The sequence below is a fragment of the Solanum dulcamara genome, chromosome 2, assembly GCF_947179165.1.
Source record: "Solanum dulcamara chromosome 2, daSolDulc1.2, whole genome shotgun sequence".
Taxonomy (NCBI): Eukaryota; Viridiplantae; Streptophyta; class Magnoliopsida; order Solanales; family Solanaceae; genus Solanum; species Solanum dulcamara.
Genome location: NC_077238.1, coordinates 43,910,259 through 43,920,721, shown reverse-complemented (window position 1 = coordinate 43,920,721; position 10,463 = coordinate 43,910,259). Strand labels below are relative to the sequence as shown.

At 35.7% G+C, this 10,463-nt stretch overlaps 1 long non-coding RNA gene across 1 annotated transcript; it reads left to right on the top strand.

Annotated features, from left to right (window-relative positions):
* The first annotated feature begins 440 nt into the window (after window positions 1–440).
* LOC129876078 (uncharacterized) lies at window positions 441–2,015 on the top strand. Its single transcript, XR_008763298.1, has 2 exons — window positions 441–514; window positions 1,743–2,015. It is a non-coding gene; the product is annotated as an uncharacterized LOC129876078 (long non-coding RNA).
* Window positions 2,016–10,463: the final 8,448 nt, after the last annotated feature.

Below are 10,463 nucleotides of genomic sequence, written 5' to 3'. Positions count from 1 at the left end.
TTGTAATATTTCGAGTTGGGAATTTATGAAACATTGGAGGATTATAACTTGACCATTTTCTCTCCATTTTAAGTAATTCTTGAGGCTAACTTTTGATTTTTTTCTGTAAGTAACATCATAGTATGTTTGGTTTAGGTTGTGGGGGTTTTATTTTTGAGAAATTACTGTGTAAAGATGTCGCCTTACTTTTTCTCTTAGCTTGAAAATGTAGGAATTTGTTGCAAGATCGATTTATGTTATTTTCCAACCCCGAGCTAAATTCCAATTTGATCCTTGAGCATGGGGTGCTGTTTTGGATTAGTTTTTAGGGTCAATTTTAGAATTACAGATACGGCCCCCATATTTCCTGTTTTAGATGCCGAGATTGGTCTGTCTCTAAAAATTGTAAAAATTAGTGTCTATACGACCGTAATGACGTTGTGATTTTATTTTTGACAGTATGGCAGCGTTCTGAGGCCATTTGAAACGGAAAAGCTCCAGCAAAGTGATTTGGAGTGCGCGTCTTCAGCCTATAGTAGGCTACAACCTTTCTTTCTTTAGATTGATATGAAATATGTGAAAGCATGTTGAAATTGTTGGAATTTGGGTTAGGTAGCTTGTTTTTATATCTTAGGTGTTAGAAATCACGTTCTAGGCTTTTATTGGGTTTTTTTGGGTACTTGGAAGCATGTGATCCTTATCAGTTATTTGTTTGTGTTGTAATAGGAGTTAAAGTTTACGATGTTGGTATTGTGGAGCATGTTGGCCTAAGCATAGGTTGTAAACTTGCTTTAGATTCCCCAGCATCGTTCTAGCGAGCTTATATCCTTGTAGAACGATGTAGTGGGCTAGTTCCTGATAGTTTGGCCTTACCTAGGTGGTAACAAGTCTCTTATGAATACCCTTAACCATAAATTGACCTTATTTCAATTTTCGAGATGCGTCGGTGATACTTGACCTTTTGATCATTCTGTTTTGGCTCTTATTCAGGCTTTGATGGTATATCGATTATTTTCTGCGAGGAGATTTTCGGTAGGTATTGGCATTTAGTTGGAAAGGAGAATGATTGGTACCTTTGTCTAAAATATCTATGAGAATCCGGGTATCTAGTCCCGGCCTCTATTCGGGAACCTCACTGGGGAGCATCCGTGTACCCAAACTCGGCTTTGACCGTACTGATGTATTATGGCGTGTATCTGCGTACCCAGCCTTGGCCTCAACTGTACTGATGTATTACAGCGAGCATATGGGTAGTATCCCCGACCTTGAACATACCGATATATGATGGTGAGTAACCGAGTACCTAGCCCCGGCCTTGGCCATATTGAATATTCAAGCGAGTATGTGGGTCCTAGTCCTGGCCTCGAGCCCTAGAGAAGTCCTAGTTCATCATTTTCTTGGAGATTATTGGTTCAGAAATGACGTGGTTCCTTGGTTCTTGGCATCATAGATTCTTGGTTCCTAGCCTTTGTAGTTATCACTATTCAGTGTACTCGACGGGCTTATGGGGGTCCATCAGGGTTTTTAATTAACTTGCGCACAAGTGTCTCAGATTGGCTTATAGGTTCCCAATTGGGTGTAGTTAGTCGTAGTTCTCTTAGATAGTACCCTTTTCACTTTAGATGCTTATTATGACTCCTATTTAGTCTTGTTCCTCTTTTCATATTATTTTTATCTTTCTAACTTAGTCGTCCTTTGATGCCTACTGGCTACCTATTGTCTTGGTACTCGTACTATATTCTGCAACTACTTTTGTGATGTAGGATCGAGCACTAGCTACTGTCGCAGGTAAATTGCGTCTGTTGCAGTCAGCCTCAGAGACCAAGGTGAGCACTTGCAGTTTTGGGATCATTTCTTTCTCCTTCGGTATGGATGACACATTTTTTTCCTTTTTGAGACTAGCCAATTGTTGTACATATCTTTGGTCCATTTTTGGGACTTGTACTCATTGTCATTTTGTAACAGCTCTGTACTTGTGACCTCCAGGTTATGGGAGGGATCTTTAGTTGTATATATCATATTTTGGTTTGCTTCTACTTATCTATTCTATTTAGTTTTAAATTTTTTTATTCTTGATTAGTTTCTTTCCTCAAACCCATTACTTGCCATTCCGAATTTACGGGTTGGCTTACCTATTGGTGGGGTATAATAAGTGCCATCATGACCTGAGAAATCGGGTCGTGATAGGTTATTATTTATTTGAAGTTTTGTCTTCAACTTTTCTTGTTTGAAAATATTACAGTGAGCGTCTTTTGTAAATCATCCCTTTTTGACCATTCATATCATTGTTGCTTTTAATGTTATTATTTTATTCTTTTCCATTATGATTTAATACAGTTGTAGGATATTTGATTTATTTCTTATTTGTTGTTATTGTCTTGACTTTATTAGTGGGTTGTTGGTTATATTTTAGTTGTCTAGTAGGCTGTTATGTTTATTATTTTCATTTGATTTTGAACTTCGTGAATGAATTTTTGTTGATCTTTTTGTATTTTTAGCAATCTTGAATATTAGCCAATTAGAGAAGATTAGTTTAAAATTGGCCAATGAAAAAAAAATCTCTATCGATTTTTGAGGCCTCCCCATTTTAAAAAACAAAAGTTTTAGTTTAAGTTTACATTATACACTATATTTTGCAAGTTAGAAGTGGCCGATTAAGAAGTTACCGTCGATTTCCAAGGCCTCCCATGTTGATAAGACGGGTTTTATTTTTGAGTTATTATTATTTTGATTTTATTATTCATATTTATCTATTACTAACACTTTTATTAAGTGTCTTTACAGGTACTTAGAGTTTCTCCCCAAGTAAGCTATTCGAATTAAATTCGCATAACATTCTTAATTCATTATTGGGTATCTTATTGACGTTAGGCAAATATTTTGTCATTTCCCGTATTATTGATTTTATTTTACTTTTGTATATATTTCATGTTTAAATACTTGTTAGATTTCTTATCTCCTCCTCAATTTGAAAAAAATTAGTTCTGCCGGGCGGGACCCACAGTTGTGGATTCTGAAGGGTGCTAATACATTTTCTTCGGGATTACTTGAACCTCTTACCTAGAATCTAATGGTTTCGTGGATTATTTTTGTTAAGTAATTGGTTTCCTAATTATCCTAAAATTAGGTGTGACTCCTTATATTAAAATTTTCCTTAAATTCTTTTTAAATAATAAAATTAATTTTTTTAATGAATTCCACGATCTTGCTCCTTATTTGCAAAAATAGGGATGTAACACTTATCACTTAAGAATCCTTCATTCGTATCATTTAATCATTTTTTCATTTCATAAGACTCGCTTTGATCATAGACATTTGCTTTCATAAACATTCATTTTGGAGTCAAAACATTTAATTCAACTTCATTGAAACATAATGAAATTAGGTGGGTTCTATGCAACTTAATCTTCAAATCATTAGCATCAATACCAACATGTATGAGAGTAATGGAACGCATCAACTAAAAACATCCTTAAAACAACCCACCAATACACTTTAAAACTCTTTTGATTCTTTCATATGAGCACTTTTGATAAAGCAGCCACTTCATGGAATTTAGAGTCAATATAAACTAGGATAGAGAAATAAACTTTAAATATTCAAGAATCTATACATCTAAAATCATAATGTGAAAACTCATAAAATCACCATTTGAAATGAGCTATTAGGTTTAGAAAAATGCTTGGGCTCCATGGGTGGAAGAATCCATAAACCATCCCACAATGTATGGATGATCGCTAAGAAAGTATAACATGCTCACACATTCCTGAATTACCCAAAACGAGCCTAAAACATGACTTCTACACAATCAAGCATGATCAAGACCCTAACCCACCCAAATTTCAACTAGTCAAAATATTTCACATAATTATGCTCAATCTAAGGAGAAGGAAGTTGTAGCCAACCTTTAGGCTGATCGCGTGCTCCAAATAAAGTCTCCAGAGTTATTCCCTTCCGTACGACATTAGAATATTTTCAAGCTATAAAAATATTGAATCACAACATTAATATGATTTTTAGATAATAAATTCACTTAAAATAGAGACTGACCAATTTAGGAGTCTAAAACGGGAATGTTGAACCCACTCTGGAAGCTCAAGAATTGACCATGTAAAAAGATCCTAATTAGCTTTCCGAACTTGTATCCCAAAATGGAATACAATTCGGGGCTCAAAATAGCATGAACTAACACATGCAATAAAATTCACCATTAAAGGCTAAAAAAGAGAAGTTGGCAGAAACTAAAATATGATATTTACCTCAAACGAAGGTTCCCCAGCATATTTTGAATACTCTAATATGTAGGCATGGTAATTCCCAATAACCCAGTGTTTGAATCACCTAAAATGGAGATATGCCGAGAGAGATATCGACTTCAAAGGTATGTGGGAATAGTTGATCACTTCTAGTCTTATATTAAAACACCAGATGAACTTGCTCATCACGATCACGGTCCCCAATGCAAATAGCCATCATAATCATAGAATGCAGGCCTCGTGAGCGCGATGACTAACGGTGGTCAACCCCAAGAAAAGCACTATTCATGATCGCAGCCATGCCCATACGATCTCGAAGCCTAGGTATAGTAACCCTCTGTGATTGTAGAGGCTTCATCACAACCGCAATGAAGGGAGTCACCTACACTAGATGCTGGTGCATCAGCTAGAACACCAAGTGTTTAAAATCTCCGATGAGGTGCTTGAGATTCACTCGAAACTCCGTATGGGCAAATGAACTATGCTACCCCTTCAAGTGCAATGTTTTAGAATTAATGGTGTAGTCAAAATTTCCATCTAAGGTCATCTTGACTTAAATTAGATCCATACCCAAGTGTGGTTTTTAGCCAATTCCACATGTGGCCTCAAGACTCAATTAGAAGTCTTGAGAAGCACATGAGAGGTTATTTTAGGTCAAACTCGATGTTTCGGAGCTAACCCCATTAACAGAATTTTCATCGGAGCTCATTTTCTGATAATATTGATCAAGGTCAACCATAGGCCAAAGCTTAAGGATTAAAATGCCTTTATAGATCAAACATGTATTGAAAGCCTTAGGACCCGAGATGAATATCTTACTAGCCCAAAATCACCATTTAGGAGTTGATGGAACCATCAAATTTCTATTCTGGGGTCATTTTCTTGATGTATTGATCAAAGTCAACTATTCGACTTTTAAAAGCTCCAAAATAGGAAAACAGACATAAGACCCAAAATAATGATCAGGAGACCAAACAATTAGTGCCAACAAGTCGTAAATTACTTGGCGTCACTATAGGAATGATCTAAATGATAAAAAGAAGGTATTTACATAAAAATGACCTGGAGGGTCATTACAGTAATAGTATGTTTAGACTCTCCATGATCAACTCCATTTTTTTACCTTTAGCGGCTACTCAAAAGAAATTAGGCAATTTTCTTAGTTTTTCGTGTGTGTTGGATCATGAATTTTTTAATGAATGGGATTTTGGGTATTTTTTTTACAAAATTTTTATAGGACCCTCTCTAATGATCTATGGTAACAGTAAGTGTAGCCTTGCCGTAATCCACACCATTTTTATCACTTAGGAGTTACTCAAAAAAATTAGGTGATTTTCTCTGTTTTACGTGTGTGTTAGCCTATTGAATTTGTTGGTGAACTAGCTATTGAGCATTTTTATTGTAAAAACTTTAAAAGACCTTCCATAATAACTTGGAGTAACAGTATGTGTAGCATCTCCATGATCTACACCATTATTTTAGCATTTAAGGGTCGATCGATAGGAAATATGTTTTTTTCTTTGTTTCTCGTGTGTGTTAGCCATAATTTTTTTTTCTTGAGCTTGATTTCTAGCATTTTTTTAGCAAGTACTTTATAGGACCTTCTGTAATGACCTGAGATAATTGTATGTGTAACTTCATCATGATCCACTCTATTTTATTATCATGTAAGGGACACTAAAGAGGAATTAGGCGATTTTCTTAATTTTTTGTGTGTGTTGTTAGCCCATAAATTTTTTGATTAACTTGTTTTGCGGCATTTTTTCCAAAAACTTTACAAGATCCTCCGTAATGACCTGGGGTAATAGTACGTGTATCCTTACCATGATCCATGACATTTGTTTAGCATTTAGCGCCTATTCAACATGTATTACGCAATTTTCTATGTTTTTCTTGTGTGTTAGCCTATAAATTTTTGGTAAACTCGATTTTGAGCATTTTTTTTCTAAATCTTTAGATGAACCTCCATAATGATCTAGGGTAATTGTATGTGTAGTCTCTTCATGATCTACACCTTTTTTTAGCATTTAGGGACCACCCAACAAAAATTACGCAATTTTCTCAGCTATTTCTGTTGTTATCCTATGAATTTTTTGGTGAATTCGCTTTCTGACATTTTTTAACAAAGACTTTACAAGACCCTCCGTAATTACATGGGGTAACAATACGTATTGCGTGTCATGATCCACAACATATTTGTTAAAATTTAGGGCCATTCAATAAGAATTAAGCAATTTTCTAAGTTTTTTGTGTGTATTTTTTATATAACTTTACAGGACCCTCTGTAATAACCTGAAAATAGTACATGTATCCTTTCCATGATCCTCACTTTACTTTTAGCATTTAGTGGTCGATCAATAGGAATTAGGTCATTTTATCAGTGTTTCGTATGTGTTATCCCATGAATATTTTGGTGAACTCGCTTTTGGATAGTTTTTTTGCAAAAACTTTACAGGACCCTCCATAATAACCTACATTAAAAACACGTTTAGGATCGCCATGATCCACTCCATATTTTTGCATTTAGAGGCTACTTAGAAGGAATTAGGTAGTTTTCTTAGTTTTTCGTGTGTGTTAGCTCATAAATGTTTTGGTGAACTAGTTTTCAGACATTGTATTTTACAAAAACATTATAGGATCCTCCTTAATGAGATACGGTAATAGTACATGTAGCTTTGCCATGATCCACTCTATTTTTTAGCATTTAAGGGCCACTCAAAATAAATTAGGTGATTTTCTAAGTTTTTTTGTGTGTTTTAGCCTATTAATTTTTTGTTGAATTGCCTTTCAGGTATTTTTTTAGCAAAAACTTTACAGGACCCTCTGTAATGACCTATTGTAATGATGTGTAGCCTCGCCATGATCCATGTCATTATTTTAGTATTTAGGAGCCATTAAATAGGAATTAAGTGATTTTCACAGTTTCCGTATTTGTTAGCCCATGATTTTTTTTGGTGAACTCGCTTTCGAGCATTTTTCTTAATAAAACACAGGAACCTCCGTAATTACTTTGGGTAATAGTATGTGTAGTCTTTCCATGATTCACGCTATATTTTTATCATTTAGGGTCCACTCAATATGAAAAAGATGATTTTTTAAGTTTTTCATTTATGTTAGCCCATTAATTTTTTGGTGAACTGGTTTTCGGGAACTTTTTTTTGGAACCTCTTTACAAGACACTCTGTAATGAGCTGGGGTTATAGTATGTATAGACATTCCATGATCCATTCCATTTTTTTAACATTTAGGGGCCACTCAATAGGAATTAGACAAATTTCTTTATTTTTCGTGTGTTAATTCATAAGTTTTTAGGTGAACTGGCTTTCAGGCATTTTTTTGAATAAACCTTATAGGACCCTCCGTAATGACCTAGGGTGATAGTGCATATAGCCTCTTCCTAAACTACTCATGTGTTTAACGATTTGCTTAGTTTTTCGTGTCTATTAGCCCATGAATTTCTTAGTGAACTAGCTTAAGGAAATTTTTTTACAAAAACTTTAAAACATACTCCATAATGGCATGGTGTAATAGTACGTGTATCCTTGCCGTAATCCATATCTTTTTTCTGCATTCAGGGATCACTAAATAAGAATTTGATAATTTTCTCAGTTTTTTGTATGTGTTGGCCCATGCATATTTTGGTGAACTGACTTTCAAGAATTTTTTTGTAAGAACTTTACAGGACCCTCTATTATGACCTGGGGTAACAATATTTGTAGCTTCGCCATGATCCATGATATATTTTAGCATATAGGGGCTATTCAATAGGAATTAACTGATTTTCTCAATTTTTCGTATGTGTTAGCATATAATACTTTTAGATGAACTAGTTTTGGGAATATTTTTTGCAAAAAAATTATAGGACCCTCCGTAATGACCTAGTGTAACAGTACATGTAGACTAGCCATGATGCATGCATTATTTAGAATTTAGGGGCCATTTAACAGGAATTATGAAATTTTCTCAATTTTTCATGTGTATTCAGGACATGATGATACCAGCTAACGCCCACCAGCAGGTAAGCCTAACCTTTAACCCTTAGCCTGGAACCAAAGACAATGGGCTATGAAGCAGAAAATGAATAAATAAAGTGGAAAGTAAGAAATAATGAGAAGAAAGAGAATAACTGAAACAAATACACAAAACCACCCCAAAACCTGACATCAGTCAGTAATCAAGCATCTAAATCAAAATAGGAGTACAAGGCTTTTACAGATATAATATGAGTACATACAGTCTTCTAAAGCAAGTAAAGACTAGTCCTAATTCAACATGGATGGAAATCGACAACTCTAAAAGCTAGGAGCTCACCAAATCTCTGAATCAGAAGCTGCTCTGCACCACTCTAATCAACCGCGATAACCCGTAGGATGATCTGTAGGGGAAAAAAGTGTAGTATGAGTACCAAATGAATGGTACTCAATAGGCATAGGCCGAGTGAACTCCACAGATTAAGCAAGTATAATAAACATATAATCAAGTAAATACTGCAAAAGTAACTAATCAGGAATTATAACAATAAAGACAGGAAATAAGACAAGAAGACTTGAGACATAGATAAAGGAACAGAGTCAAAGAACGCACCTGAAACGCAATCCAACAACCTATTAATAGGAAGAATGCATCATGGAAGTCTACTAATGAAAATATACTACTAGCTGGCAACTCTAACCACTTAATCACCTAGGAAGTATTCTAACTGAGCCTAACAGGAAGTACCAACCATAAACCAACTCAAATACAATGTAGAAAAACTACCAATACCACCAAAGGTACCAACTATACGTACAATAAGAGATAAAGACAAGTATAATCAAACAATAACCAACCGGACACCCATACCCCCGAAAGGTACAAATAATGACAAACATACACTCGGCCCTCATAAAACCAGGGGACCACACTATACAATTATATTGGTGATAGGCGATACTAATGAATGCAAGTTTGTATTAAAAACTAGTGACATATCAGTAGCTCTTAGAGATTAACAACAAGTACAACAAGCATATAGACCCACCCCGACTTGGCCCTAGGCCCATATCCCCCGGCCTACCAGGTGGGACCCATATGTCTCCATCATCCAGTTCAGTGGTGCACTGGCCAGAGGGGCCCATAGGGGATGTGGGAAGTCCATATACTGCCTGGGGCCAAACCAGGTCTTATACAGACATATAGAATCTCCATAGTGGTATCAGAGAGCGAGCAGCCAAGCCAATGTAGAAAGGGAGATTCCGCACCAGATAATCAAGTACAAGCTAAGGCATCTTGGATGTAGACAACGTATAAAAGGGCAACGTCACACCGGATAATCAATAAAATTGAGCGCATCCTCGATACCTCTAAAACTTTCAGTATAAAAGGAGCACGTCATCGATTCCTTGTAGATCTCAAAACTAGTATCCAGTAACCCAGATGGTACGACATTAGTTTAAAAGTAGTAAAAATGTGAGAAATCCTTCTTAAAATAGTAGTTAAAAACCAATAAAATATCAGGATCGTACCACAAAATGAGTGAATATGCTAAATCAATGCAAGCATGCCATCACCAGCATACAAAAAAGAAACACATAATAAAAATAGTAATATCAAGCTAAACCATACTATCAGGGCAAAAAGGGACTAACATGGGATCCAATCGCTCCTCGACCATGGCCTCAGGCCCAATCAAAAGGTAATAGACAAAGAGGCATCCTAAGCCTATCGCTAAACAAAAGTGAAAAATCAAGACATGTCTCAAAATTAGTAGGGGGCGAAATATCTCTAAGATCAATGAGCCCTAGATGTCTCAAGCACTAGCATAAAGGGTATCCTATCCATAAAAATCCCTATCGAAAGCTACGCCTAGCTAAGAGGGCAATAAATACCTGATAAATCACATAAGGCTCAAACCAAGCCTAGGTCCATCAATATCAATCCTAAACAGTATAATAATGCCAATTCAACACAAAACCAAGGCCCACAACCTAACATAAGGATTTCACGAGACTATTCTAACCTAATGTTCACCCGAGAATAAGAAAATGGAATCGGTTGAGGAGAATGCTAATATCAGCAATTACTCAACTAAGCCATATCTAAACTATACTACACAACATCTGATAGAGTTCAATCAAAAAGGGGAAATCTAGCCTACCTCCAACCCGAATACGCACACTCCAAGTCCACTTTTCAATAGATTTTCACTCCAAAAATGACTCAAAATAACACCACGCTATCAAAATCACC